This window comes from Sander lucioperca, chromosome 12 (assembly GCF_008315115.2).
Source record: "Sander lucioperca isolate FBNREF2018 chromosome 12, SLUC_FBN_1.2, whole genome shotgun sequence".
NCBI classification, from domain to species: Eukaryota; Metazoa; Chordata; class Actinopteri; order Perciformes; family Percidae; genus Sander; species Sander lucioperca.
In genome coordinates, this window is record NC_050184.1 from 29346508 (window position 1) to 29372260 (window position 25753).

The window sequence follows — 25753 nt, forward strand, 5'->3', positions numbered from 1 at the left end:
TTTTTGTTTTTCACGATGTTTCCGCTCATTTCTTTTAGACAGAGTTGTATTAATTGGTACAATGGATGTGCAGATTTAAAGCATTTACTTGAGAAAAACACGTTTTGCAATATTAATAACGTTAACGTTATCTCAAAATCCTGTGAGAACCTCTCTGCTACTAGATAGATAGCCTAGATTATTTTATTAATTAGTAGGGTAAAATTAACAAGATCATTATCTCAAATTCTGCTCTGTTTTTTTCTTAATGTCTGAGATAATTGTCTCATTAATTCAGAAAAACGGGGCAAATATTTTTATCTCTCTAAGTGAATGCATTACTGTACTCTACTTCCATACAGGTTGATGTTTATTTGATGTGTATGTTGTATCTTGTGTAGTAGGCATGGATGTAGTAGGATGCTGTGGTGGAATGTATAGGCCACATTTACTCAAGTAGCCTACTGTATTTAAGTGCAATTTTGAGATACTTGTACTTTAGGCTACGTGAGTATTTCCATTATTTCCAGAGAGGCAGATATTGTACTTTTTACTCCACTTGACAACGTTATTTAGCCTACTAGTTACTTTGCAGATTAAGATTATTAATACAAAATATGAATCAACTATTACATTCAGAGATATTGTTTAACATGAAGCTACTCAGCTGACATTAGCCCCTCCTACAACAGCTGTGACATTAGTTATGCTTACACAAATTATAATGCAATAATATAATGTATATTTGTCTAAAATGAGGAATTTTGCACAATGACTAGCTTTAAGTATATTTGTAATTTTACTCATAAAGGTTTTTTTTTTTTTTTTTTTTTTGATGATGATGGTGAATATTTCCCACATAATTTAGTTGCTGATCATTCTGGGTACATTACATATTAAAACATCTTGGATGGCTTAAAACCCTTTTTTCATAATTTTATTGTCTAACACAAAAGTTAGTCATTATTATTATTATTATTATTATTACTTACCATGCTTTTATATGGGACTATTGTATTGCATTTTATACAATAATGTAACACCATAACATTAACTTTCTGGAAGGGGCCTTTCTGCATAATAAGTACTTTTAAGTATATTATATTGTAAGTATATTTTGCTGATAATACCTCTCTGGTGACATTTTGAATTCAGGACATTTACTTGTAATGGACTTTATTTGACATTGAGGTATTTCTACTTTGACTTGAGTAAGTTAAGTAAAAAACTTGTCAGTGAATAGTTTGATTAGCTTATTAGCTTTTTTTGAACCCTCACATATTTAAGATTGCCAAAGCTTAAATTGACTTACTTTCTCAAATCTTAAGTCTACAATAAAGTCTCTAATAAAGTGTTTTTATTAATTACATTTGTTTTAAGCATTACAGTACTCACAACAACTTTGCACTAAAGACAATTTCGAAACATAACTATGACTGAAGCATCTGTAGCTGCAGACATTCCTGTGATGTATAGGTGTCTGTGATTGTGTTACATTTGTTCCATGCAAACATCTTGAATCTTTTACCCGAGCTGAATAGTTCTGCTGTAGTTTCTATAACTCAGTTGCCAGTTACAGTACCCAAAAACAATGTTTTGGTTCACGCCTATGAAAACGGTTATATGCAAATATGACATTCTGAATACTGTGCAGCATGGTTTAGTTATTGGATGAACTGTAGAAGCAAAACAACTAAAGAAACATAGTTATAATTATAACTATATAGAATCTCAGAAAGCAATGTTAGGTAAATGAATTAAAATCCATCACATTTTGTTAATAAAATACAGCAGTAGTTATCTTGTCCATTAATGTGTAGGCCTCATAATCAAAAATAGTGCAATGAATACAAAACACTTGAGTATTTCCCGAGCCACATTAACCAGCTCTGACTGGGGGATTCCAAGGCGTTCCCAGGCCAGTCTGGAGATATAATCTCTCCACCTAGTCCTGGGTCTTCCCAGAGGCCTCCTCCCAGATGGACGTGCCTGGAACACCTCCCTAGGGAGGGTCCCCTGCGACCTGATCCTGGATAAGCGTTAGAAGATGAGTGAGTGAATATTTGTTATATAACAACTTTAATAATAATAATAATAATAATAATAATAATAGCACTTACTGCCTCACTGGTGGAAGTTTCTTTTATCAACAAATCATTTCACTTTTTAAGATTTTGAATGAGTGTAGATAAAGACAATTTTGTTGGCTGTGTCCTATGAAGCACTGTACCCTCTAATAGCAACACACTGCTGCAATTATCTGTAAATCCAACAGATGGCACAATAACTCTGTGAGGGTCAGGAATTGAGCTGGTTGCAGTCCTCTTGTATAAATATTACACCCTTCCTGCCATTTACTGAACAAGTACCACCTTATATTAAAAAAAAGGCATTTGACCCAGTTATAGATATGAAACTAAATGTAATACCGATGGTGAAAAGTCCTCACACCAAGGAATATTTTGTTGAATGTGTCAGCACTAACATATAAATATACATTTTACAGAGCAGGACAGCTCTAATAATTCTATTAATTATCTTACTGTATTTAATCTCTCAGTAGCTATAGCCACAGAGGCTTCTGTAGGCTACAGTGTTTCTCTAAGTGTCTGATGATGAAGAGTATATATTGATATTATATAGACAGTTGCTCAGTAATTGGATCATATGGTAAAGCAAGAGCAGAGCTGCTCAACATGGCCGTAAAATTGGCCTTTGCTGTAAATTGATTTTACTAAAATCTGAGGATATATCCACTGGATTATTTTAAATATAAACTAAATATCGCTCTGATGTTTGTACCTCCAGCATGATATTTGAAAACTCCTGATACAGTATCGACATGGCCAAAAGGAAGACTCACAGGAATTCACCTCTTGACCTAAAAATAATGAGCTTCAGCTTTATTATTAGTGTCATATCATAGAGTATGATTGATGACTTTCCGCTTTATGATGGATTGCCTTATTTTCTGCGATGGTTGGTGTTTTGTTGTTTTGTGAAATGATTGATGGGGAAAAAGAGGATATTAATTGTCGGCCAGTGTTTATTTTGAATTAGAAGAGCAGAATCAAAGCACTGGATTGTACAGTTAAAACCTCTGAATCATGCTGTCATTATATTAGGGTACTATATATAAAATGGAACAGTGTAGCCCTATAACCATGTGTTCATGGTCTGGTTGACAGTATATTCTGCCTGAACTCACTCAGCACATGTTCATTAATCTGGTGCACATCAGAGCACCCACAATACAATTAGTCAATGGTCAGAATAGCTCGCTATTGTCTGTAACTAATCTTCTATTCCCCTGAATCGTTAATCTTCTATAAATCCAATTCTCTATTATAACTGATGTCCTGCGTGGTTCAGACACTGTTGTTTACCTGCATGACTCATGAATCATGTCTGGCTCTGTTTCATGGGTTCAAAATCACTCTGTGTTCGATAGATTGCCTCCACACTGGAAGAAATTGAGCTCAGCTATTCTGAAAGCAGTTCGTCTCAGCACTTCCTGTTTTTTTATATCTCAAACATGGCATCCAGGCATAAATGTTGGAGCTTGTTTTACAAAGCCATCTGCAGTGCTGCCTGAATGGTGCCAGGCTTACAAGGCTGGTGGTGTTTAAAAAAAAAAAAAAAAAATAGAAGCATAACTGACCAGATTTGCCCCTATAAGAGACCGTCACGCTCTAGTAACAGCTAAAGCATTTACTGTAAGTACACCTCCTGCATACAGAATGAACAGTGTTGGTTTTTAGCTTTTTCCAAAAGAAAACAGGCGGGTAAATAAATGAAAAACACATGATGTGAAAGACAAAGAACAAATGTTTGTCATAACAAAAGATGTTTAATTAGGGTAAAAAAAAAAAAGTCTGTTTCTTTGATCTGAAGATATGGATTATACAGCGAGGAGGTTCAAGCTCTTCAGATTTTTCAATCAGCACATTTCCCTGGCCTTTTATGTGTGTCTCCCCCTGTCAAATAATTGCTTACATAATCATCTGCTTACTTTTACACAACCCCACTTTTGTCTGCCGTACCCCCCGCCAAATTCAATGCAACCTCCTCCTGTTCCCTGTTTTTCTCCTTCAGCGCTTTTATCTGACATGCCCACTGGTACTCTCACTCTCTCCCCGGTCCCTCTTCCCTCCACCGGTGAGTGGTCATTGATTACTGTACATGAATTGTATGATGAAATGCCACTCGCCCACCTAACAGCCTCTTGGCAGCTGCCCCTGACAACCCATTGCCTCTTTGCATTGCAGACTCTATTTGCCAGCCTGTTTAATGCTCACAATATGTACATTAAATCTTTCTGTGATGTGGATTCACATCTGGAATCCCTTTTCTGTTTTGGAAGTGCAGGGTGCACAAAGGTGAGCATTTAACTACAGTAATAACACATATTTGCTGAACATGTGCAATTGTTTTAGTTTATATGGTGGGAAACACTATTGTTCACAATGATAAAAAAAGGGAGACTAAATCCAATTTATTCTCTTCAGCTGTAAATTGTCTGCAAATATTAAAGTAAATGATCTGGATTACAGTGTGAAACCTGATGACACACTCAAAGCCAGAGAGAGGGGTGTCCAATTAGTCACCTAATTAGCAAGTGAATGTTGTTTTAAAAATGAAAGGCCTTGAAAAGAGATGGAAAACAAAAGCACTGAGGATAAAGCAGATCACCCAAAACTGTGTGTGTGTCTGTGTGGTGAAGAAAGGTTAGGATTCATGTTTGACAGAGCTGTGGTCAAGTTGTACAGATATGTTAAGTCACTAAAATGGATATGCAGAGCTGCACAGTGGGACTGAATTCTCTCTGCAGGGGTGTTAACAGAACCAAAAGCCTGTGCTTGTATGGTGACTGCAATGTCACTACCTTTCCACAGCCGTAGTTAGATGGGCCTGCGGGGTCACAGCGAGAGGTGACACGTGCCTGCGTATTCTGTCCAGTCAGGAACTAGAGAGGATGTAGAGCAGCTGTGACTCCCTACTCTTGTTTTAAGAAGATCTTACACAAATAGGTTGCTCCCACAGAGACACATAATTGGCGTGATGTCTTGGGGGCACGAGCATGATGAGCAGTCTGCATTTTAATGCCAATCCTCCACAGGAAGAACCCAGTTTTGAATGCCAGCGGGCACACTCTCTGGACTCTGTGTGTTTAGGGAAAACACATGCTATTCGATCAGAGCTTAAGACAGGGTACAGAGTTTAACGATACATCACCTTTATTGTTATCATCTTCTTTGTGCCCAGAAGATGAAGCCCACTGGCTTTGGTGATCCCCTGACTTTTCAACTCCATCATTAGGTTAACATTTTAGTTTTTTAGTGAAATCTCTAGACAACTATTGGGTGGATTGCCCTGAAATTTGATACGGACATTCATGTTCCCCTGAGGCTGAATCATAATAAATCTAAATGATAATAACTTTGATGATCCTTTCACTTTTCATCAATAGCGCCGTCATCAGATCAAAATTTTAATTGGATTTATGACCAAATACCTGCAAAACTAGTGACATTCCTATCAACCTTAGCTGTACTCTGCACTGTGCACTGCTAATTAGCAAATGTTAGTACGCTAACACACAAAACTGAGATGGTGAACATGGTAAACATTACACTGCTAAACGTCATTTAGCTCAAAGCGCTTGTTTTAATGTCATGCCCTCTGTCTCAAGCTTTAGTCTTTGTCTGTGTTACCAAAAAACAGCAAAATATATATATATATTAAATGTAATCTAAAAATACTCACAGATCCAAAATGGATCAAGCAGCTGTAAGCATCAGAAATATGAAGAGTAAAAGCAACACAAATACCTAGCAGTAATGCTTTCTGAATAATGTGAGAAACGGTTTGTTAGTCCTGGAATGAGCACTGGATATGGGAATTGTTACATGCAACAGATTGTCAGTGACGGAATGGACTGATCTGATCAAGCTCACAACAGAGCTTGGCAGTTCATAGTGGAACAGTTTTGTCCCTCCTCCAAAACGCTCACTATATATCATACACTACTCAAAGGGAGGCCAGAGACAAAGCAAGATCTATCCCACTATTTTCACTTTCTCTGCCAACAATGTGTCATCGTTTTGTATGGGTTACAACACTGAACAGAACCTGTTACAAACCTCATTTTGTTACATATTTAATTCCGAAGGAGAATAAAACTGCGTGCTTTGGTTTCATTTGAAATGCCTGCCTGTGGGACTAAATGCACTACACAAAGTAGACTACGTACTGTAACAATGATGGATGGATTGTGACAGAAATTCCTATTTTTCTCCATCTGGAACATACAATAAAGAAGAGGAAAAAGACATTTAATGCATAGTTACCCAGACAGATTTTAAACATCAAAACAAACAAAAAAATGTTGTATTGAGATGGTAAAAACTGGTCTGTTTTGCATCTTCTTGACTAGATTAATCTTGACTTATACAGGCTGTTGTTGCTAAGCTGATTAGGCATTGTCTGCTTATCTCATAAGCATTTCAAGGAAAGCTTTATTAAAGAAGGAAAGGAAGGAAATAATGTACCACATTAAAGCTGTTAAATTGTATTTAACTCTTTGTTCTTTTGTTATTTTATTATGTATTCTAATGCAAAGCAAAGCAAATGCTGGACGTATACATTACCATGTCCTATGGCAGCATTTGGTTTTAATTTTGTTCTAAAAATAACTTAATTCAAAACAAAAATATATTTTGACTGTATAAAATACATTGGAAAGGGACAGACCACATTGTTTAAGGCTTTATTTGTTTTCCCATTGAGTTCCCATTTGAGCTCCTTAATTATTCACCCTTAGGCTAAGATAAGACAAGATAAGATAACATGGACTTTATTGATCCCCAAGGAGAAATTCAGATGTTACAGCAGCTCAGAGACAAACTAAGAGGTGAGAAAACAGATAAATAACTCTTTACATGTGTGGCTGGGTTGGTTCAGTGGGTAGAGCAGGCACACATATGCCTCGATGCAGAGGTCCAGGGTTCGAATCGGACCTGTGACGATTTCCTGCATGTCTTCCCCCTTTCTCACTTAGCTGTCCTGTCAAATTAAAGGTAGAAAAGCCCAAAAAAACTTTAAATATCTTATCAAATAAGATATTTAAGAAATTCAAATGGTAGTAATAGCTGTATAGCAAAAATGCCTACAGAATATATGTGCAGTATATGTAATACAAACACTGTATACAGTATAGTTCTATAATACAATATTATGAAGTATAACAGAAGAATTGAAGGTAATATTATGAGTATATATAATAATATAAAAGCACAATAATAACAATATAGTAGTAATACAATAGTATTATTATAAGCAATATAATGCAATGTATTGTTAGACTCTACTTCTTATACTAATACTCCCATAGTGATAAGAATATTGCCAATGATTGGTTAAATTATGGACAAGGTGCAGGTGTATTATGTGCGTCATTAAGCCAAATACTGGTCTACAGGTGATCCATCCATCCATCTTCTTCCGCTTATCCGGTAACGGGTCGCGGGGGTAGCAGCTCCAGCAGGGGACCCCAAACTTCCCTTTCCCGAGCCACATTAACCAGCTCCGACTGGGGGATCCCGAGGCGTTCCCAGGCCAGGTTGGAGATATAATCCCTCCACCTAGTCCTGGGTCTTCCCCGAGGCCTCCTCCCAGCTGGACGTGCCTGGAACACCTCCCTAGGGAGGCGCCCAGGGGGCATCCTTACCAGATGCCCGAACCACCTCAACTGGCTCCTTTCGACGCGAAGGAGCAGCGGCTCTACTCCGAGCTCCTCACGGATGACTGAGCTTCTCACCCTATCTCTAAGGGAGACACCAGCCACCCTCCTGAGGAAACCCATTTCGGCCACTTGTACCCTGGATCTCGTTCTTTCGGTCATGACCCAGCCTTCATGACCATAGGTGAGGGTAGGAACGAAAACTGACTGGTAGATTGAGAGCTTTGCCTTCTGGCTCAGCTCTCTTTTCGTCACAACGGTGCGATAAATTGAGTGTAATACTGCACCCGCTGCGCCGATTCTCCGACCAATCTCCCGCTCCATTGTCCCCTCACTCGCGAACAATACCCCAAGGTACTTGAACTCCTTCTCTTGGGGTAAAGACTCATTCCCTACCTGGAGAAGGCACTCCATCGGTTTCCTGCTGAGAACCATGGCCTCAGATTTAGAGGTGCTGATCCTCATCCCAGCCGCTTCACACTCGGCTGCGAACCGATCCAGTGAGTGCTGAAGGTCACAGGCCGACGATGCCATCAGGACCACATCATCTGCAAAAAGCAGCGATGAGATCCCCAGCTCACCAAACTGCAACCCCTCTCCACCCCGACTACGCCTCGATATCCTGTCCATAAATACTACAAACAGGATTAGTGACAAAGCGCAGCCCTGGCGGAGGCCAACTCTCACCTGAAACGAGTCCAACTTACTGCCGAGAACCCGGACACAGCTCTCGCTTTGGTCGTACAGAGATTGGATGGCCCTGAGAAGGGACCCCCTCACCCCATACTCCCGCAGCACCTCCCACAGTATCTCCCGGGGGACCCGGTCATACGCCTTCTCCAGATCCACAAAGCACATGTAGACCGGTTGGGCATACTCCCAGGCTCCCTCCAGGATCCTTGCGAGAGTAATGATCTGGTCCGTTGTTCCACGACCAGGACGGAATCCGCATTGTTCCTCTTCAACCTGAGGTTCGACTATCGACCGAACCCTCCTTTCCAGCACCTTGGAGTAGACTTTACCGGGGAGGCTGAGAAGTGTGATACCCCTGTAATTGGCACACACCCTCTGGTCCCCCTTTTTGAAAAGGGGAACCACCACCCCGGTCTGCCACTCCTTAGGCACCGTCCCCGACTTCCACGCAATGTTGAAGAGGCGTGTCAACCAAGACAAACCCTCCACACCCAGAGCTTTAAGCATTTCTGGATGGATCTCATCAATCCCTGGGGCTTTGCCACTGTGGAGTTGTTTAACTACCTCAGCAACTTCTACCAAGGAAATTGACGACAATCCCCCTTCATCCTCCAGCTCTGCCTCTACCATAGAGGGCGTATTAGTCGGATTTAGGAGTTCCTCAAAATGCTCCTTCCACCGCCCTATTACCTCCTCAGTTGAGGTCAACAGCGTCCCATCCTTACTGTACACAGCTTGGATGGTTCCCAGCTTCCCCCTCCTGAGGTGGCGAACGGTTTTCCAGAAGCACCTTGGTGCCGACCGAAAGTCCTTCTCCATGTCTTCTCCAAACTTCTCCTACACCCGCTGCTTTGCCTCTTTCACGGCAGAGGCTGCAGCCCTTCGGGCCCTTCGGTTCCTTGCAACTGCCTCCGGAGTCCTCTGGGATAACATATCCCGGAAAGACTCCTTCAGTCGGACGGCTTCCCTGACCACCGGTGTCCACCACGGTGTTCGTGGGTTACCGCCCCTTGAGGCACCTAAGACCCTAAGACCACAGCTCCCCGCCGCAGCTTCAGCAATGGAAACTTTGAACATTGTCCACTCCGGTTCAATGCCCCCAGCCTCCACAGGGATGCACGAAAAGCTCCGCCGGAGGTGTGAGTTGAAAGTCTGTCGGACAGGGGCCTCCTCCAGACGTTCCCAATTTACCTGCACTACCCGTTTGGGCTTACCAGGTCTGTCCAGAGTCTTCCCACACCCTCTGACCCAACTCACCACCAGATGGTGATCAGTTGACAGCTCTGCCCCTCTCTTCACCCGAGTGTCCAAAACATACGGCCTCAGATCAGATGACCTTTGGCCTAGGGTGCTCTGGTACCAAGTACATTATGAGCATCCCTATGTTCGAACATGGCGTTCATTATAGACAATCCATGACTAGCACAGAAGTCCAACAACAAACAACCACTCTGGTTTAGATCAGGGAGGCCGTTCCTCCCAATCATGCCTCTCCATGTGTCTCCATCATTGCCCACGTGCGCATTGAAGTCCCCCAGCAGAACTATGGAGTCCCCCACTGGAGCCCCATACAGGACTCCATTCAAGGTCTCCAAGAAGGCCGAATACTCCGAGCTCTTGTTTGGTGCATACGCACAAACAACAGTCAGAGTTTTCCCCCCCACAACCCGCAGGCGTAGGGAGGCGACCCTCTCGTCCACCGGGGTTAACTCCAACGTAGCGGCGCTCAGCCGAGGGATGTGAGTATCCCCACACCCGCCCGGCGCCTCTCACCCTGGGCAACTCCGGAGAAGAAAAGAGTCCAACCCCTATCCAGGAGTATGGTTCCAGAACCGAGACTGTGCGTAGAGGTAAGCCCCACCAGATCCAACTGGTAGCGCTCCACCTCCCGCACAAGTTCCGGCTCCTTCCCCCACAGAGAGGTGACGTTCCACGTCCCCAGAGCCAGCGTCTGCTGCCCGGGTCTGGTCCGTTGAGGCCCCTGACCTTCACTGCCACCCATGTGGCAGCGCACCTGACCCCAGCGGTTCCTCCCACAGGTGGTGGGCCCATGGGTGGGAGAGAGAGGTGCCACGTAGCTTTTTCGGGCTGTGCCTGGCCGGGCTCCGTGGCAAACCCGGCCACCAGGCGCTCGCTGACGGGCCCTCCATCTGGGCCTGGCTCCAGACGGGGGCCCCGGGCTTCCTCCGGGCAGGGTCACTCCATCTCTACCTCGTTTTTTCATAGGGTTTTTGAACCATTCTTTGTCTGGCCCCTCCCCTGAGACCACTTTGCCTTGGGAGACCCTACCAGGAGCACAAAGCTCCAGACAACACAGCCCTCAGGTTCATAGGGACACACAAACCTCTCCACCACGATAAGGTGATGGTTCCAGGAGAGGTCTACAGGTGATGTTGTCCATATATAAAGCTATACTGTACATGTAGAGTCCAGAGCTGTGGAGGATGGAGAGGTTGAAGAGTTCGATTTGACACTCCTGGGTGAAGGAGATGGAGTGTTGGTATGTCACATGCTGTATGTCCGTATTTTCATTAAGTCATTGATTGTTTGGCATACAGTCACAGACATGCAGCCAACTGATTCACTGGCTGTTTGAATGGGCTTGAGCCTAAAGCCTGGTGATGCACATTTCACATGACCCACATCCAGTCAGGCTTCGCAGGGTGTTGGATGTCTTTTATTAACAACTCAATCATCTGGATCAAACAGCTGCTATATACAACAGCCGCCCCAATGAAGACAAGTGGAATGTCACCATGAACGTAGAGTTACAGTCCACTATTGCTGCATTAATTGTCTGTCTTGTTGGGAGACAATATGTGAGGTTACTGTCAAAAGACAAGTTGAGCAAAAAAAAGTATTCACAACCTCAGTGCCCCTTTGGATATCAACCCTTGGATCAGATGCAGAGTTATTAGTCATGGTCTTATCCAATCAGCCATCCTTAATGCTTGTGCTACTGGGCATTACTCTGGAGAGGACAGATTGTCTTTATTGTCAGTTTGATTTCAAACTGGAGATTAGTCATACTCATGCAGTAGCTGGTGGCACAGACCTCTGTGTGTGTGTGTGTGTGTGTGTGTGTGTGTGTGTGTGTGTGTACATGTGTACGTGTGTGTGTGTGTGTGTGTGTGTGTGTGTGTGCGCGCATGCGTGCGTGTGTGTGTGCGTGTGTTTGTGGCTATAATATTTGCATTTGTGCCTCCAAACATCTGATTGGCCATTATTCACCAAGACCAACGTTAAAGGGAAAATCCACCTAAACATAGCCATTCACATATTGTATAACATACATGTATTTATGTTATGTCATTTATGTTATTAAGACAAACAGCACATCACTGTAGTTACCGTTGACAGAATTAATAAAATATGACAAACAAATCAGAAAAGCAAAATACAAACAATATAAAAACAAATAATCTAAAAAATACTTTATTTCAACACCACATTTTATTTATAAGCACTATATAAACACTCAGTTTACTAGCTACACCTAACTAAAACTAATACAGTCTCATGGTCGTGCAATAAATCCTAACTTCATGAATGTTATTATAGGCCTATATCATTTTAATATATAATGTATTTGAACGGTTTTAAATGAGGTGTTGATTCAATGTTATGATCATTTTGGAGGCTGTGGGTTATGGGTTTTGTTTAATACACTATAATGTAGCTTTGAGCTGATAAAAGGACATTTAAAAAAAAAAAACTGCAACTGTTTTTTTGACCACATGGGGGCAGTGTAAACATGCAGTGAATCTAAGGTGGATATCACTTAGCTATAAGTGGCGAACTTGTTAGCAACTGTGTTGTTTATACATCCAGCCAACATGAAGCAACATTAGCATTCATTTGGAGTCGTGTTTCTGGCCACCTGATGAATGTAAGCCCAATATTTACTTTCTTTTAAGTCTGTTTTTCTCCACCAACTCCTGAGGGAAATGTCTCTTTAGCTGCTAGCTTAAATGCTCCACTAGCTAGCTACAGGTCTTTTATCGTTGTTTGGTGGTTAGCAGGTTGTTTACACTCGTTTTTTTCAAGCCTATTTACTGAAAACAGCTGCCTGCTGCATCTGGAAACAATATGAGAGCAGTGAGAGTGAACCAAAACAGTAAAGCAATGAGCAGCAGAGCTGAAGGAAACTGCAGAGTCCGATGATAATTATCTAAATAAGTGTTCACTCGGAGCAAGCCATTTCCACTGGTGGAAAGTAACTAAATACATTTACTCAACTACTGTTTTACACATTTGACTTAAGTATTTCCATTTACTGCTACTTTTTATACACTTATTATATATAGACTATAGCTATATATTTAGCCTAAGGTTACTCCACCACATTTCAGAAGAAAATATTGTAGGCTACTTTACTTTTACTCCTCTACATTTATTTGATGCTATTAGTTAGGCTACTTTCCATGTTCAGATTAATAATACAAAATATAATCAATTATGTTGTAATATTATATAATCAATTTTGTTGTAATATTATAGATTAAGATAAAACGTTATTGATACCCCAGGGGGGAATTCACAAGATACCCAGCAAATCAGTTACATTAAAGTGATGTAGGCCTACACATGCATCAATAATTATAATCCAATAATATATATTATTCTGAAATGGGCTATTCTGCATAATGAGTACTTTACTTTTGGTACTTTAAGTATATTGTGATGCTAATGTGTTTGTAGTTTACTTAAGTCAAATTATGAATGAAAGACTTTTACTTGTAACAGAGTATTTCTACACTTTGGTAATACTACTTTTACTTAAGTATAAGGTATGAGTACTTCTTCCACTTCTGCCTCTTTCACATTAGACATTAGTCATTTGATTCATTGTAATGATAAAAAATCATCAAAGTCATCATAACCCCTTAGTGTTAATGTATATTTTATCAACAACTGTAGGCTCTTTCAAACACCATCGGCTGATGAAGTCCACAAGATGTGGTGAAAGCTCCAGAACAAATAGTAAGTGCACTTTTTTTGTCTGAGGTCCAGAATGAAGCTCAACATGTCTCCATGACTTTGGAACACATTTATAAAGTTTCAAACCTGCCTCTGAACCTGCCATTTATGTGTAAATACATGTTTTATACTTTAAGGAGTTGTTCAATTTAATCATATCATTAAATATGATTAGCCTACAGCTTGTTCCGTGTTGTCAAACATCCATTAGCCTGTTTTAACTGTTTACACCATTTACAGATGCTTCTTAAGAAAATACATAGGTCTATTTATTGACAAATAGCCTATATTAGTCAACAGCACATTAGTTAAAATGTCCTTATATCTGCTTACAAACACATTATAGTGTGTTGTGAACTATTTATTAAGTGCTTATACAGGCTCACTGCTTATAAATGATAATTTAAGGTGATAGGCTACCACTGAAACACAACACAACAAACTTTTCTGAGTGTTGCACTCTTGACGCCAGTAGGCTATTTCTAAAATGCTGTCTCTACCCTGTGGCTATTTTTTTCTTACTCACATTCACATACAACTAATTTGAAAGGAACATCTCAAACAAAACTGCTTGAGTCCATAAGTCAGTCACTCATACAGTGTTGAAACTACTGGTGGATTAAGTCGATTAGTTGATAAATTGATTTAGACGATCTTTGAGTCAAGCAAAATAAGCAATTTGAATATGACACTGGGAAGACTATGACATTTGTCTGATTTCAGTCCTAAAACGCTAAATGTAGTTTTGAATTCAGTTCCCCTTTAAACGTTGGCAACCTCTTTAAACTCTCTCCTTGAATCATCAAAGAGCAGCCCTCCTCAGCCGAACACACACACACACACACACACACACACACACACACACACACACACACACACACACACACACACACACACACACACACACACACAACACCCACACACACACACACACACACACACACACTACATAATCAAAAAACACACGCGCATGTTGCCTCTCTGTGCGCAGAATGATTCATCAACCACCGTTTGCTCACGAGACATTAATTTCGGGTCCGACTAGTTCATTTGCGGAGCTGAGTGTTTTGTCGTGGGCCCTCAGATGCCCCCACCCCCACCTGTCTCATCCCGCGTCTCGACGGACCAAACGCTGCTGCTGCAGCATCACCGGCAGCCTCCAAACTGCGTTTTCCCTGCCGTGATGGATCCCTCTGTAAACCGGTGAGCTGCTATCAAAAGACCGGCTGAACTGTGGGGAAGGGCGGACAAGCAGTGACCGCGGCGAAAATGTGTCATACATCTAAGGGATAAAAAAAAAAAAAAAAAAAAAGACATATTTCTATCAATGTTATAGGACCGTCTTTTTTACCTTCCCGACAGATAAACAGCCGGGTGACAGTGATATTACGGCCGACATGTAAGAGCTGGATAACTATTGCTGTGTGACCGACACTCATCTGCAGCTGATCACAATAAAATGAAAAAGGTAAGCTTTTTGACACGTTAAGGATTTACATCGGGCGTTGCGGGGTTTCAGTCCAAAAAATTGACGGCTCGATCGGAGCTCATCAGGCTGCATTGTTGCATCGTCAATCCCCCTCTTGAGTTGAAATTGACGACTTTCCTGTTTTAAATAGCCTAGGTATCTCTTCACCTGTCGACTCATGAGTGGGTCTGAAGCTGCAAGATAACGATATGTGACTTGTAAATGTAATGTCAACAGCCTGTTATTATCATGAATTTGACTCTGGACTTGAGCTGGCTCCAGACTGCCAAAGTCAGTTTACTAAGACAATGACAAGTATAATATATTTAAATCTGAAACATTTGGAAGTGATAATACACTACTAGCCTATGTGTAGTCTATATGCCTACTGTAATACTGTGTTTGCCAAAGTTATTAAATCCTTGCTTTCATGATTTCTTTTGGGACAAAAACAGGAAGTGAATTTAGAGTTTTGAAAGGGGAAAACAGTCTCTTTTGAAAACAATTGGGCGCATCTCTGTTAGCTTTTAACTCGGTGCAGATTTTGAATTAATCAGCATTAAATTACCATTTACTTGTACTTGGTTACATTAGTTTTTTCTGGCTTTTGATGAGTAAAAATGAAAACCACATCAGCATACTCTTCACAGCATATCTCTCCTTTGAAGTTTCATCCCGCTCACTGCTAGAATAATTAGATAATATAACTGTTTTCTGGTATCTAAAATGTTAGTATGCGAGAAACATATTTCTGCCAGCCCATGTCAGCCGGATCCCTGTGTGGCCATAAACCAGCACACTTCTCTTCTGATGCTGAGGATGAGGCTGCATTCACGGTGGGGTTTGATCGATAGACGGTTTGTATGGAGGCCTGTCTTTCAGTTGTAGTTGTTGAACAGAAGTCCCTACAATTAAAAGCCCATTTTGTTGGTGAAGGAAGGCTGATTAATAATGCATCCGCAGCTCAATGGGACCACAAATCTGTGGATGGCCCACTGAAGGATGTCAGTGTAGCAGTGTACAAGCCTCTGCTGCTGGGTTTACACATCATAATATAGGCTGAATAGTAAATACTCCTTTTTCTTTTTCTTTTTCGGAACCTGTTCACATTTTTAAATGTGTACTGGATTGTTTGTTCTTATGATAAACAGCTAGAGAATACAAGCATACAAACTCAGTAGTGAGCAGTACAAACAGAGTGCTGCAAAAGCTCCTGTATAAAACAGCTCTGTTGGTGGTGGACTGTAGGCTCTCACTAAGGTGTCAATGTCATATCTGCTGCCAAGGAGCCAACAGCCATGATAATAGTGTTCTAGAGAGTTTGAAGAAAACCCAGCTGGCACTGATCCAGGATGGTGGGTGTTGGGAAAAAAAACTGGCTTAGTCAGAGCTACTGCAGGGAGTGATTAGACAAGATGCTGTACAGTATCACACACATCAGTATGACGTCACAGGGCACAGAGCTTTAAAAAGTCTTTTCACACCAAGACCCTGTGGAGTCCTGCACTAACTGAAGCAGTAATGCGCCAACGGTGATACTGAATACATTAAGTTGACATTTAGATTACTGTCATGCAAATCGTCTGCATGAATGTTTGAAAAACGTCTGAAAAGGTTGAAGTTGGTGGTTTGTGCCACTACATTTCACAAGGGAAATATTGTACTTTTTACCACCTGTTTCAAGTAAAAGTCATGCATGCAACTTAATTACTTAAAGGAGAACTCCGGGCAATTTTTACGTTAATCTTGATCGCTATACTTTTTTGAGTACTGTCTATAGCAAAAACCACGAGCCGAATTGGTGCTAGCAACATGGAGCTTCTGTAGCTAATGCCCAGAGCTCCCGTTAGCTAAAACGGCAGTTATGGGGGCATAAGCTAAAGAGTGCCTTTGTGCCTCTTAACAGACTCAAAATGCTATTAAAATGTCTGTGCAACATGAACAGGGCCCTTACATGACAACAAGATGCGTTTAGCAACTTAGCCATTGTTGAAATTCACATACCCTGTTAGCTGCTAGCTGCCGTCTGGGATGAGTGAGTGTGTTCAGCCAGGCTTCGGTAATAATCATCACGCTCAAAAATTGTATTTTATTTCCCCCTCAAAAATAGGTAATTGAGCACTGTAGTGGTTATGACCATATTAGTGACTATGATACATGGAAACGGACCAAATTATGTTTGGGTCCTGTACAGTAAAATAGTGTTTTAGATGGCTAGCTGTAGTATCGCTAAGTCCCGTGGGAATTCAGTTGTAGCAAGAAAAAGGTAAGGTAAGTACAAGTACCTTAAAATTTTACCAAAGTACAGTATGAGTAAATGTACTTGGTTACTTTCCACCTCTGCATTTATTTGCCAGCTGTAGTCCCAAATTACTTTGTGATTTTATATGCAACACATATGATCAACTTATAAAACATGACACGTTGTATCCAGTATACAGTGTAGTTAAAATGAGCTCCCGCTCAACCAGCTGCAACAGTAAAATGCACTTCCACATTAATGCATCAGTAACATTTACCCAGTAATATAATGGACAGCAGTTTACTTAGCATCTAAACAAAACATTTAAACGGTTAAAAAAAGAAACTACATGTTCCCAGTAGTGAACATCAGTGACTAAAATAGAAGAAAAAAAAACATGTGTGGGTACATAAATAAATTAATCAGTGCATACAGAGAATAAAAGAAGAACTATTAAACACAGTTACACTATTTAATCATTTTGAAATAAAGAAGGAGTGACTGGCACTGTATTTACATAAATGTGTATTTGCATATATACAATGATAGGTAAAATATAGTACTTACCATATGTAGCTGTAGACTGTTGAATTTTATTTCAAATACTATTACCTTTGATAGTATAGGTAGTTACATTTTACTGAGAGCACTTAGAAAGATTTTGAATGCAGGACTTTCACTAAATGGAGTATATTTTTTACATGGCTGTATTGCTACTTTCACTTAAGTTAAAGATCTGAAAAGTGGCAGCAAAGAGAGCACAAGTGTTAAAATCTTGTGTGTCTGACTTATTATGTTAGAACTTTTGCATTATAAGGCTTCCTGAAGTATGACTGCCCATGCTGGGTTGCATTAGCTGTACCATGAGAAGAGAAAGAGCAGAAATGTCACAAGGTATTGGCCTAATTGGCATTTCAATGAACATGGACTCTAAAGCCCAGTCTCTTTTCTTCTTCTTCTCTACTTCTTATCTTTTCTGTTTTATTAACTCGCTGGCTTTCCTCTGCCAGTCTCTCGACTATATCAGCCGTACAGTATGTGGTGGGTGTAAGGTCAGTTGACAAACACAACAAGATAATTACAATATAGCAGATTCAACAACCTTTCATGTCACTCGTCACGCTGTTATATTGAATGATGTAGTGCTATAACTGAGTCAGTATGGATTATTTAACTTGCTATGTTATTATGTCTGCTGCGGTATAAACCTTATGTTATCAATTGAAAGGAGAAAAGCCAATACTAATATGTGTTTACTGCCTGTGTGACTAAATACAGTAGCTATATATTTTCAAGCTGTTGTTTCTCTATATTTACCATAGCAACAAGCCATCAGTGTACCTTCAGTTCAGGCAGAAGAATGGCGCTCTGAGCTCAGCCATGTGTACACTTCCTCCTTCCCATTGCTGACGTGTCTTAGTGCTCCTGATCTGATCAGCTATTGTCTCATCGTCGCCTTCTCAAATTTGTGGATAAAGAAGACTTGAATGGAGAGCAAAATGGTGCGATTTCATCCCTTAGAAGAATGGTTAATCTCACTCTATATTACTTCTACAGAGAGAGGTTTTATGACCTTAGCAATGCAGCTCTCAGTCCATCTCATGCAGGAGCTGATGAAGTGTTTGGAGGTGATTAAAGTCAGCCTCCTCTGATGCTGCTCTGGGCTGCTGAGTCAATCGCCTTTCCTGCTATCAAGTCACTGTGCTCAACAATCTGCTCCTCTCCTTTCCTTTTCTCTCCTCTCCCTTTGCCTACTCTTATCTCCCCACCCCCTGTTTTTCTCTCCTTCCCCTCTCCCTTTTTCTCCTCTCTTTCCTTTTGTCTCATCTCCTTTCTTTTTGTCTCCTCTCCTATTGCCTACTCTTATCTCCCCCACCCCCTGTTTTTCCCTCTCCTCTCCTCTCCTCTTCTCTCCTCTCCTCTCCTCTCCTCTCCTCTCCTCTCCTCTCCTCTCCTCTTAGCAGTTTGTTTAAAGCACAAAAACAAGGACAAAGCAAATGATACACCTATAACACTACGTCACACCAAACAACTGTCTTTCCTCTTGGCATCGCAGTATTCGTCAAATCCAAGTTGTAACATTTCACATTTTCCACTTCTTTTATAAGAGCTCAAAATAGAAACAACTGTTTTACAGTAGGCCCCTGACAAGCGTCTTGTTATCTCCCTCCATGTGTCATTTTACAATAAGTCCCTGCCTGGGCTGCGTTCACTGAATAGATCCTCTGACACAAATTTGCATCTTAAGTTGAACGCTTATCACCAGGGATGATTAATCAGCACACAGCAAATAATGAGTCTGTGTCCCCTGGTGATTAATTATGTCTCATGTGTCCAATGTGGGGGAGATCCCAGCAACAGCTGTTTGTACATGTCAATGTTTTTATGGCAGTCCATATTTTTCATTCAACGTCCAAAAATAATAGTTCTCTCGGGATAATAAAATAATAAAATAATTGGGTTTAAGGGAAATTTGTTGATGAAGATTTAGTTTATTTGTTCTGCTTGCAGTGTACAATCAAATGCAACTAGCCTTGATGGAGAAGCTGCCTAACATTTGCTGCGTGAAAGAAGAAGCAACACAGAACAGCACCAAGGATGCTGCGGAAATAATGCAGGGTGATTTTCAAAGCTCAGGGATATTTTGTTTTGCCACTACAAAGAGAATTTCTATAACCTTTGCTTGAATTTCTGGGGCAGTTCTTGGTGATTGTGTCTGTGGGTGGTTTGTGTGTATAAATATGAAAATACTTTTTGGACAGGGACAGAGCTCACAGGGTTTCATTGTAATATCCTCTGCCCTTGAATCACAAGTTGGCTTTAATTACTTCCGTGTAAATATAAGAAAGCTGGTGTTCAAAACACCCTTTTGCCTTTTGCCTTTTGAAAACCTGCTTCCCTCTGGCAGATCCAAAACAAATGCATAAATAAATAAATTCACATACATATTCCAGAGAACTGCAGGGTGGCAAAAAATGCTTGGCAATCAACATACTGACTTTAGTGTGTTGATGGGCAAGCATGTGGGAACATTGTGGTAAACAAACACAAGCGTGCAGACAAGATGGAAGGAAGATGTATCCTTTATTAGGAATTATTATGAAGTTCTTGCCGCATTGTGCAGTGAAAAAGATCAATTCTTGCCTGCAGCAAGATTCCCTTTAATCAACGCCAGGTTAGATTGATTGTTTCATCATTAATTTAATATATTTTACTCTGACTACAGTTTGGTTAGCTGAAATGTTCACATGTTGCTTCACTTTAAGGTCAGGCAGTGGGCTTGATAGGGAGTCAGAGAGCAGATCTGAGCCCTCTGAAGATTAACACCATGGGATGGCTGCCTTCTGGCTTCTGCCTCTGAATACGTTCACTCAAACCGAGACCTGACCCCGGATGTGTCACAGCCCCGGCCCCGAGTACCATATGGACACAACATCTCGTGTTATCACGCCTGTTGCCATCACTGCTTCTCACTCACAACACCAGAAGATTGTTTTCACCTTTTGACATGCATGGCTCCCCATTATTTCACAGATACCAGTATCAGGGTCCCACTTATCAATAGAGATAATTAACAAATCTGACCAAGACCGATGTAGATTTGTAAATGTGCCTGTGATTGTATTCTTTATGCAATGATTGGCTACAATAGACACTTATTATTCATTCCACAAGATACTTGAACTAAAAAAGGTATAAATCACCAAAGCCAAACTGCACCAACTCTTTTGTTTGGCAATGTTCAATAAAGATAAGAAAGACAAAGTTTGTCCTGAAGATTAGAAGTTTAGCTTTAAATTTGACCCTATTGCCAGACAAGAAAATCCAAATTGGACTCTTCTTAGGCAGCCTTTTTTTTTTTTAACTTCCAATGCCAACATTTTTTTACGTTGTAATCCTAAAAAGCAAGTGGTTTTCCACACAACAGCAGGAAAAAGTAAAGTTGGTTACCCTGCTAAGGAGTTGGATGTCTGCAGCCTGTTGCAGACACATTTTTAATCACCATCAGCGTTAACACATTGCGTTTTCCTATGGGTACTTTAAATGCCATCCTGTGTTTCGGCAGTTGAGTTGAGTGCTTAAAATTGTGCTGGATTATATGCATGCGTCGTTTTCCTGTGAATCCATCATGCTTTGGTGGGTGGTCTGATTCCAGTGCAGGAATGTCCGACTCCCCCAGTGCCAATAACAACTACTATATAAAGAGATAATCACTGCATGTAAACTAGGACTGTCAGCATTAACGCGTTAATTGCGATGCGATTAAGGGCCGATTAAGCATAATGCGTTCATTTTTTTTAATCACATTAATCGCATGCCGGCATTTATTAATTTATTTTACACTTCACTCGGCTTTGCGTCGTGCCTAACAGGCTACTATTTTGACCCTTTGCAGCACCGTTACTTGCTGCCACTTCCTCGTAACACATCCTGCTGCTGCAGGCATGATGGAGAAAGACAGCAGCAATAACTCTGAATGGAGCTTTTTATTTTCCAAAACTCCCGGACGGCTTGTAGACAAGTCGAAAGCCATATGCACATTGTGTAAAGCCGAATTAAAATATCACCGAAGCACCACCTAAGGAGCTAAGCATATAGTTCAGTTAACGTGATGCTACCCGCTAGCATGCTACCCACTCAGGCAAAGCACCATTTTGGAGAGTGCTACTTGCCGACCTGTGGATGAAACCAAATCCCCAAAAATTACTACAGCTCTTGCGAAACGGGTGGCAACTAACTGCAGACCTGTCAGTATCGTAGAGGACTCGGTTCTTAAAGACGTACTACGGTTGGCATGTTCTGACCTGTCTAATTGGGGGGGGCAGCAATCGAGGGGGACAGCAGCCCCACACACAGCCTGTATGACACAGAGAAGGCAGCCACAGTGGAACTGCTGTAAGGTGCTGCAAACGCTGTCTCATTAACCGGTGATCACTGGACAGTGAGTAATCAAAATTATTTAGGAGTTACTAAACACTATATTGACTGGTAAGGATAAGGATTTTTAGTTTTCTAGTTAGGTACTTGGAGGAATTGTGCAATAATGACAGATTCATACATTTTTCTTTTGTTTACAGTTAATAAATAATTACAAATCTTAAAATCAAGTTCATAAAGTAACTTTCTTTGCATTCATTTGATTCCCAATCAAGATACACTGGTAAGAATTGTTTTCGATTGTTAATATGTACTTAAAAACTGTTCTGAAATGCAAAATAATAGAATTTTAATCATGTGATGAAATATGCGATTAATCGCGATTAACTATAGAAATTCAGCGATTAATCGCGATTAAAAAAAATGAATCGTTTGACAGCCCTGATGTAAACACATTTAATGTCTATTGCAGAAAAAAGACGACCATAAATAGTATCAAAAATGGGGTTCATGTCATGCAAATCTTAAGGATTATAACTTTATAATCCTTGCTTGCAATATCTGTGCACTGCAATTACGATATGGTTAAGGAAAAGACTGGTTATTGCATTAATACTTGGTTAAGGTTAGTAAAAGATCATGGTTATGGTTAATGAAAACATTAATTGCAAGTATGTGATAAGGAATGAACTTTGATCTCCTGTATGAAAGTCAGATGTGTTACACACCCACCCACCACCCCATCCTCCACACCTTTACTTTCTGCCTGCCTACATCAAAAAAACAGACTACTTCCTGCACTGGTACTGAACATAGTCACTGGATGTAAGTTGTGAGTTGTAGAATCATTGACATAATTCTGAGGGATATTAGGTTGTTTATAATAGATAGAAAGTTTTCAGTTTTCCCCCTGAACTGGACATATGGTATCCAAAACACATCTGGACTGTGAAAGTTCCTTACGCCTTTGTGATGTAGATGATTCAACCCACATTAACCAGGAAACTTTGTCACAGTGTGTCAAAAAATCTAGGTCTTCATTTGCTAAAAAAAAAATGTTCCCCTCTAGTAATTAGGCCTTTAATTTTAAAGAATCTCCTATTTCTTAAGGAGGACACAACCTTTAATATGTTAATGTGTCTCTACTGCAACAGCAGTAGCCCGGCAGTCAGAATCCTACTCCCATTAAATTATTTACCAAAAAAACAGCAACCCCACAAACATAACAATGCACTATGTAGAGGGTACACAATGTGCAGCTGTCATGCCATGAGAGTGCAGGAAGCCTCAAACTCAATAAGCCTTACGTCACTTTAACTAGCATTTACTGTCTACATTAACTGGTAATGATTTAACCTGCAGCACGCTGACGTGCACTTTCACTGGCAAATGCACACACAGATACGTACACACACATTACTCATTTGAGTGGAGGATTTCAGAACGGAATACTATAGCCCTTTGTGAACTGCAGATTAATATAAGCTTGAGTTGGAGACTGGGAAATCACACCACGTCTTCGCTTTGACTTAATCCTGCCTGTGCACAGGCAAGTCAAGATCTTGCATAATAACGTAAAGTTGCTGCCATAGCTTGAGATAACAGAAATGTTAGAAAACTGCAGTCATATCATAACTTTCAGATGTAATGTACAATAAGTGCTGAACAGTAGATGCAACTAGTAACAACCTCGTCCCCTAGAAACGTCAGAGCCTACTGCTAATTTGCCTCGCTGTTTTTAGTGTAACGTCATTTGCCGCCTAGATGACGTTCAGTGACAATGTTTTATTTAATGAAGTAACTTATATATTTTTGAGCCACACAGTCACAGCCTCAAGTCATAGTTGGACAGTTGGGTTACAACATGCGTGACTTTGACATTACAGACAGTTGTTTCGAATCATCTATCTCCTGCATTCCTGCGGCACCGGAGCAATCCCAGAACTGGAACGTCGAGGATATAGACCAGTAGTATAAAAGTATAATTTCTCTGAGACAGAATCTAACTTTCACTGTGTGTGAGCTTTGAAGGAATGTTAATCCATGTTTCAGGTTTGATGGTTTGATGCTACTTAGTTTTTAATGTGTTAATGTGTAAGCTGTTTTCTACATATTTTACTGCCCCCGTGCCTTGTTTACTACTTTCGTAACTCGCAAACAGATTTGGTCAGGAGAGACGCTCAAGCGCACCCACACAGCCCCTTCACTGTCAGGGCCACAAAGAGTCAAGAACAACATTCAACCTTTAACACACCCTTATTCCACACACACAAAAACACACACACACACACACACACACACACACACACACACACACACACACACACACACACAAACTTTGACTGTAGCTGGAAGGAGTGATAGTGCACTATGTCATCCTCAGCAGTGAGGTAATTTGAAGCCTGTCTCCCTTTTCACAGATAGATGCAACACGTCCCCGAGGACTGCTAAACACAAACACTCTCATGATCACTCACCCTCACTATAACCTTCAAGCCAAATAGAACAGTTTGCCACATGACACAAGGTGCGCTACTATATATATATATATTTATTTTTTTTTAATAGTTTTTTCTTTATTATAGTTTTGGTCCTCAGTGCACCCGGTCTATCAGCGTGGGTGCTGTTAGTGTATTAACTTCGCCATATATAACAGGTTATACCTTTGCTAACACTTTACAGACAGACAAATGTTTCAATTTGCTTAACACTGTGTTTCATTCTTTGTTAATCCCTGAGGTATAAATCCTCCCAAACTGAGTTGATACACTATCTAGTGCTCTCCGTTTTATCTCAGTGATTAGCATTGCAAGAGATTTGCATGACAATGTGGTCACATCTTCACACTCTTAAACTTAACAACGGCAAGCACATATGACGTCTGCCTTTGTTTGTGTGCTTCTTCAGTATGCTACCAATAAATATTATTCATGGTGCATTCATTCGCTGCACTATGCGGAGCTTGTTGTGTTTAAGTAGCACTCAAAGTCGTTTGTATTATTGCTAATACACAGTTACATGAGATCTTGTCATTTTAAACATCAAACATTCATTATGTCATGACCCTCTCCTGGTATGCTGTACACAGTATAACCCATTCAATAATTAACAAACAAAACAGTATCTAGTAGTCAACCACAGTACGTAATAGATTGATTTGTTCCCTGTTCATTAACATGGGCTAATGGACATCAGCGCTGTGTGTTTTCACTGGATTTAGAGAGAGAATGTGTGATGTAATAGAGAAACTTGTCTTGCTCTGCCACTGCGGCAGGATTAGGAACACAGGCAGGAACTGACTTGTGCAATTCCTCTGCTATCTTGTGTTTTTGTATGTACCTAAACCTCTCAGTCGCCACAGCAGGCTGTCTGTATTGCTTAAGTTTCTTCAACATGACTTGACCTCCGGTCTCACTGTCATCCTTCTGCGTGGAGCGTCAGTCAATGAGCAGGTCACCCTGAGCAGTGAATTCCTGCCGTGCTAACTGTAAGACAGCAGGAACAGCCTCCATCCCCACCCTACAGAGGGTGTATGTCCTTGTTTGTGTTTCTACAGGCAGTGCGCCTTCATTGTAAACACCACTGTTGCATAATTCACAGCAGGAGGGAGGCAGCTGTTCGTGGCGACTGGCAGGTAATGGGGCAGCAAGATGCTCCTGAGCCTCACAGGAGGCTGGAGGGCAAATCCAGGATGACTCGGAGATGTAATTCAGTTCATGCCTTTCCCAAAGGGACCCTGTCTGGAAACATGACTGTAGGTGCTTCATAAAGG

The 25753-nt window shown here is 40.8% G+C and overlaps 1 protein-coding gene across 11 annotated transcripts in view; it reads left to right on the forward strand.

The window, feature by feature from the left end:
* Window positions 1-13378: 13378 nt before the first annotated feature.
* Window positions 13379-25753, forward strand: part of dlgap4a (discs, large (Drosophila) homolog-associated protein 4a) — an 88247-nt gene continuing 75872 nt past the window's right edge. For 5 of the 11 annotated variants that reach the window (XM_036008332.1, XM_036008334.1, XM_031316722.2 and 2 more), the window contains exon 1: window positions 14350-14861. The gene's annotated coding sequence lies outside the window, so the exon portion shown is untranslated. Of the gene's footprint in view, window positions 13397-14348; window positions 14862-25753 lie in introns of those variants that run through there. The other 6 variants (XM_036008329.1, XM_036008333.1, XM_031316717.2 and 3 more) reach the window with 4 other exon arrangements.